Source organism: Pezoporus wallicus, unplaced genomic scaffold (genome assembly GCF_028554395.1).
Source record: "Pezoporus wallicus isolate ANWC-B61680 ecotype Strahan unplaced genomic scaffold, APGP_CSIRO_Pwel_v1 contig_818, whole genome shotgun sequence".
Lineage (NCBI taxonomy): Eukaryota > Metazoa > Chordata > Aves > Psittaciformes > Psittacidae > Pezoporus > Pezoporus wallicus.
In genome coordinates, this window is record NW_026636248.1 from 814,350 (window position 1) to 820,349 (window position 6,000).

The following is a 6,000-nucleotide window of genomic DNA, read 5'->3' on the forward strand; positions in this document are numbered from 1 at the left end:
TTACCTTCACAACCTAGTGTTTCTCAGTGTTTCTGGCACTCCAGCACTGTTGTGTATGAAATAAGACTCAGTGTTTTCAGCATTCTGAGCTGCATGTCCTCCTTCTCAATGTGTGTGTTGGGTTGGAGGAAGGATTTATGTCTTGAAACATTTACAGGTAGTATATTGAGCATTTCACTCTGGTGTTTCTTGTTCAGAAGTAGCTTCATTTAGTAAATTGATCCTAAATAATCTGGTAGCAAATGACTCTTACATGAAATGAGGTGGTGATCTAAATCCAGACTTTTGTGGAAAATACGTGGTTACTTGTGCTCTTGGCACAGAGATGGAGATTGGCAGTGATCCTTCTGGGATATGAATTTCTGACATGGGTGAGGCTGGGTGGCACATCTGTGTAATTATGCTTGTTTGATGAAGGATCAGAAGCGTATTATGAGCTAAGATAGCGTATATGTTTTTTTCTTTTTGTTTTTTTTTGTTTTTTTTTTCACAAACAATATACTATTTGATCTAACTAAAGTAACTGTTGTCTAATCCTGCCCTATTAACTCTCCTCAAGGATTGAGTACCTTGAAATTAGATTTTGATGGAAGTTATTAAAGATAACAATTTCTTTATATTAAAGCAAATGTAGTGCAATCTAACTTCAGAGTTCAGAACATTCAGGATGCCGTGGCTATTGTAGTATAGTACCACAGTCAATGATATTTCTCATTTAACATTTTTCTTTGTCTCTTTCTCACACAAGCCTAGACTGTGATTTCATAACATTAATGAAATGTGTTGTGATGTTCCTGTAGACTGCTCTGGGTAAATAACTACAATATGAGGAAGGTAACTCATAATGTGGCCTTAAGTCTGTAAAGTAGGACATTACGACTAATTAAGATAAAAGCAAAGTGGACTGCAGTGTCTCAAAAAGCCCTTCAAAACCCCTGACAGATCAACCTTCAGCCATTGCAAGGATTAAATCTCAGCCCAACAGTTGCTTCTGTGAAAAATTTTGGTGATTTGTACTTGAGGCCTTCTTAGTGACATAAAATATGTTTTTTTTTTTTGTGGTGTGTCCCTGACGATTCCTCCTGTTCTTCAGACAAACCAGTAACTAAAGCTTGAGCCTTCTCATGAGAAAAGGGGTTGGCTGACAGCATGCCTTTTCTTACTACACATGCATCCTGCACAATACTGAGGATCAGGAGTAGCATAATGCCAAGGCTGGTCTCAAAATCCAAACTTAACGGCTGGCAAGTTTGGGTTTAATTTTTTTTTGCTTTTTCATGTAAACCTACACCAAATGCAGAATACTTTTATTTTCTCCACTGCTGTTCACAGTTCTTTTTGTGACTGCTGGGGAAAGAAATGTATGCAACAACTTAAAAAATTCATATGTGTAGGCAGGAAAATATTTTAAAATAGCATAGAAGATTTAAGGGTGTAAAGTACAGCACAAGTATTGCTGTTGCTTCTTCTCAAGTCATACACTACACTTTAAAAAGTCAGCATGTTTTCTTCCACAAAAAGATCTTTATATTTCTGAACTTTCAGAAGCCTTAATCAATATAAATAACAGCTTGAGCATGATGACATCATATTTGGTTCTAGAGCACATCTCAACTGCTTAGTCATTTAAATCAGTGGAAATAATCATAACAGAAGTTTCAAAAGGTCAAAGAAGCTACTGTCTTTTCAGCTTCAAATCAGCTGAGAGACTGCAGTTTCTTGGAAACATAATGCCAAGTCTGCATCTCTGCGTCTCATTTCGTCTTCCTTCCCCCCCCCCCCCCCCCCCGTGCCTTTGAAGCATTATAGTAATTAGCTTAAAGGGCAAATCACGCCACACTCAGTAGCAGAATACTGTACAGTGCAAGTTGCTTTCTATTTTCTCTTTCACTTGAAACTAGTTTAAAGAGGAGTTTTAGCCTGCATTGTGTGCTGAAATATTTGATTGAAGTTCTCTTACCCAAATGCCAACAAGCTGTTCACATTTTTCAATAAAATGAATACTTTTCCAGTACATATATGACAAGTTCTTTTACCATTTTCTCAGAAAGAAAAAAAGTAATAAAGTGTTCATTGGAGAGCAATCTGTGAAAAAATTAAATGGAAAATGAAAGCAAAAGACTTTTAAAAATTTGGTTTTAAATGTTTTCTTTATAAAAGCAGAGGCATAATTTCTGGGAGGAAGCCACGTATTGCCCAGACTGCAACAGAAAAAATGTGTTTTCTACTGTTAGATAAATTGGTCAATCAGAAACTGTGCCATGTTTATCTGTATAACAGAACTCTACAGTGTTTTAGCAATTGCTATTTCTTATATACTTTTCTGAATGACTCTTACTTTTATTTCCATATATCTCCAGCTGCCGTTCTGCTGCTGAAGTGAAACTATCCAGACAGGTTGCTGAGCGTTTCCATTTCGTGGTGTACGCAGCCTTCTCAGAGCTGGGACCGGGACACTGGCGCTCTGGGGACTTCTGGCTGCTTGTACTGCTTGTGGTTTTGCTTTGGTTTGTGAGACTTTACCTGCATTATTTGAGCCAATGGCTCTTCCTTCAGTCCATCTCAGTTCCTGTCACAAAGTAAGTCACCCTGACTGCTTTATCTGTCAGAATGTTTCTACAAATAGCTTCATTCACGGCAGTTCCTTTGCACTGTTTAGAGACATGATGACTAAGACTCATGCTTTTAGGCTGAGGGCTCTGCATGCAAGCCTTGATAGGGTGCTGCAGAGACTAGGAGAACACGGACCACATCCAGACTCCAGAAGATCTTATATTTAAATGTGACCCTAACAGAAATGTGAAGTTGTTAAAAATGTGAGTTTTCAACCCAGAACAGGATGTGTCTATTTGTATATCTTGTGTCATACCTACCTTTGTCCCTTCTGAGATACTCAGCAGGTTATGTATCTTCCAAAGGAATCATTTGTCATTTTGGATCAAGTATTTAAAAATAACTAGAAAGTGCACAAAACTAAGGCATTTAAAACATATTTGATGTTACCAAAGTGATCTATGTGTAAAATACTTTAAAGAATTCAATTTTGATATATCTATTGTGAGGGCTACAATGGGTTGACATATTTTAAATGTATGATACATTAGCTTTAGCTTGGGAACCAGAACTTAGAGAGTTCCAGGAAAATCATTACTTGCCATGGAAAAAAAATACAGATGGAGAACAGGTCCTCAAGGTGATATATACCTGATTCTCTATATCTCCATATGTTGCTGTGGGGTAGAGAAGAGGTATACAGAGCAAAACAGATCAGTCATGCTTAGGGAAGTGAGATTTCTCCAATAGAAACTTCTTTTTGTCCCACTTTCAAGTGAGATGCAAACCTCAATCAGTCGGTGGGAGACAGTAACATACAACTGTGTCTGCTGTGATACTGGGATTACTGGCTAAAATTTGAACAGGGTATCTGAGCAGATTGGCCAGCACTGGGGATTGTTAAGGTGGTCTTCTAATTATTAATATTAAAGCAGCCATCTTTCACTTCTGGTCTTGCACAGTCCAGGCAGGCTTGGCCAGCTGGCATTAAAACTTCTGGGAGGCCAAGCATCAAGAGTCTGAGAGAGCAAAGGAAACACAACAGAAGGAAGCAACATGTGAGAGAGAGGTGGTCATGTTCAGAGCCACTAATCACAGCTGTCCTTGGCAGTCAGCTAGATAAAGAATGATGTTCTCAAGCCAAGATGCCCTGGATCAGCATCCCAATCTGTAGCTGTGTGCCTGCAAAACATGAGACGGAGTTGAGGGCTTTCTAGTCCCAGCAAATGCAGCGGGACTGTTCAAGAGTCAGAACCAAAGTGAGAATCAAACTACCCCACCTTTAGTTAGAAGAAGAATTTAAGCCACTCTGATTGGCTTGAAATTTTTGCCTTAAGTTTTAGCATCTATATGTAGCTTACAATACCATGTAGTTCCTGCTTCCTACAGTGCCAGCACATGTGCTCATTGTGTGAGTTTTGCGAGTCTCAGCATTCCATGGTGGCAAGAGGGAAATTTCTAGTGGCTTTAGGGATGTTAAAAGCTATGTCTTCCATATCACATTTTTCACTTTATGCAGAAAGGAGTGAGCTCCTGGGGCCTGTGCTTACATTGGTGCTTCTGGGAGCTGATGTCTTTGTGCAGCCCTTGCCTACACAGTCCCAAGGGCCTGGATATGCATCCACTGAACTGAAAGTCAGAGGGGATCAAAGGACATGGAGGCAGGAAGAGAAAAATATTTATTTTTTTGAGTAGCTTCCCAGAGTTTTTGGTCAGAGGGTTGTGACCAAGATAGGGAAGCAACTTTGCAACACAGCATGCTGTATGCATGATTCTATTAATTTTAATGGTTTACCCAGGAGCACAGGCAAACTCTCTCCTTTTGCTTATTTACAGATTCCAGATTTTCCCTCACACTGTTGAACTATGCTACCAGAACTCCTTGCTGAGGACTAGTGAAGAGTTGATCATGGTTGTGGTGGGACCCCTAACCTTGAATTCAGGGCTGCTTCTTATGGTCCTGATCAGATGGGGCTGTCAACAGCTGTTTGACTCATTCCCTTCCTTCTTGTCAAAGTTTATCATAGCTATGGGACTCTGGACAGTGCTAGACCCCTTGGCAGTGTTCACAGTGGATTCATTCCTGGGGGTAAGTCACTTAAAATAACTTGGACATGAGACCTTGACGTAGAAGTTTGTTTTATTCAGTGAATCACTGAAAGATATGAAATTCCACCCCTGGCAATGGAACATGAAAGTTAAAAAGAAATTAAATAATAATGTTATACATTACCTTTTTATTAACAAAATTCCCATCTAATGGAGTCACTCTGTTTCTGCATAAAATTAAGAGCACTCTACAAGCCATATATGGTGATAAGAAAGTAAATCCACCAGTGTGGAGTGATTGCATCTGCTTTGAAAAGGATTACTGCAATTTTGGATGTTAATGGAGATGGGTTAATGAGCAGTCCTGGTTATTAGCGCTTCAGATTTTTCTAAGCACTGAAACAGACAAGATTAAAAAATAGAGGTTATTGTGCACTTCTCTGACATGCAGGGTAGTTAATATAATTTGCTGGCACACCTAAAAAGACTTGAGATTGAAAGACTGGAATCTTTACGGAAGAACTTCATCATACGTAAAATTGTCACAGCAAAGCTCCCAATTCTACCTATGTATGCACTGTGTATCCCATCTGTACTTTGGTGGCTGGGAACTTCTATCATATTTGAGGTAATGCCCAGTCTCTCAGAGCATGTGTTTCAGCTTTGGCCCTCACTATGTAGGTGATAGAGGGTCCTTTCAATGGGTGCAGAGCACTGAGAGCTTTTCTGGGGGTGTGGTATTGTTGCTCTTCTCTCCTTGGCTGTCTTTCAAAGACATCTTTGTTTCTGTTGCTCGCTTCAGCAGTAATCCACAGTCCTTGTTGTGTATCAGGTTTTCTCAGGTCTCTTGGTTCCTCATCTAACCTGTGCTCTGCTTTTAAGAAGTCCTGTTAAAATGTGATTTCCCACTGTTTACATGCTGTTTCCCATTTCAGTGGTTTTGAAAATTAAAATTCAGCTCTTCAACAAATTTAATTGCAGCTCACTTGGGTGGTAATTGCAATATTTTAAGCATGTGGCAACACACTGAAGTTTTCACTTGGACAGCCTGCTTTTTTGTTTTTTAATTTTGCGGTGTAAAACATGCACAGAATTGAATTCTAATTGCTATTAAGAGAAGAAAGGGTATTTACCCAATATTCAGGCTAGATATATTTAAATATAAGGCTTTTTGCTCCGTTCTAATACTGGTTTATTCATAAAACCCAGAGGAAAGGCCTGTCTTTCCCACACTTGTGTGGAGAAAAATCATTGCCATTGACTTCAGTGGAATTGTGCTCAGTTATCATCAGACTGGATTTGCTAACAATTTCAAATAGGGCTTGGTCAAAGGGAAACATGAGATAGGAATAAAGTAACTAAGATTTTCATTACAGCATTAAAAAAGCACACTTCCCT

General features: G+C 39.1%; 1 long non-coding RNA gene across 1 annotated transcript in view; it reads left to right on the forward strand.

Annotated features, from left to right (window-relative positions):
• The window catches only part of LOC130593821 (uncharacterized), a 43,732-nt gene extending 41,159 nt beyond the window's left edge, over window positions 1–2,573 (forward strand). The window contains exon 4 of the long non-coding RNA XR_008970883.1: window positions 2,361–2,573. This is a non-coding gene — a long non-coding RNA (uncharacterized LOC130593821). The remainder of the gene's footprint in view (window positions 1–2,360) is intronic.
• Window positions 2,574–6,000: the final 3,427 nt, after the last annotated feature.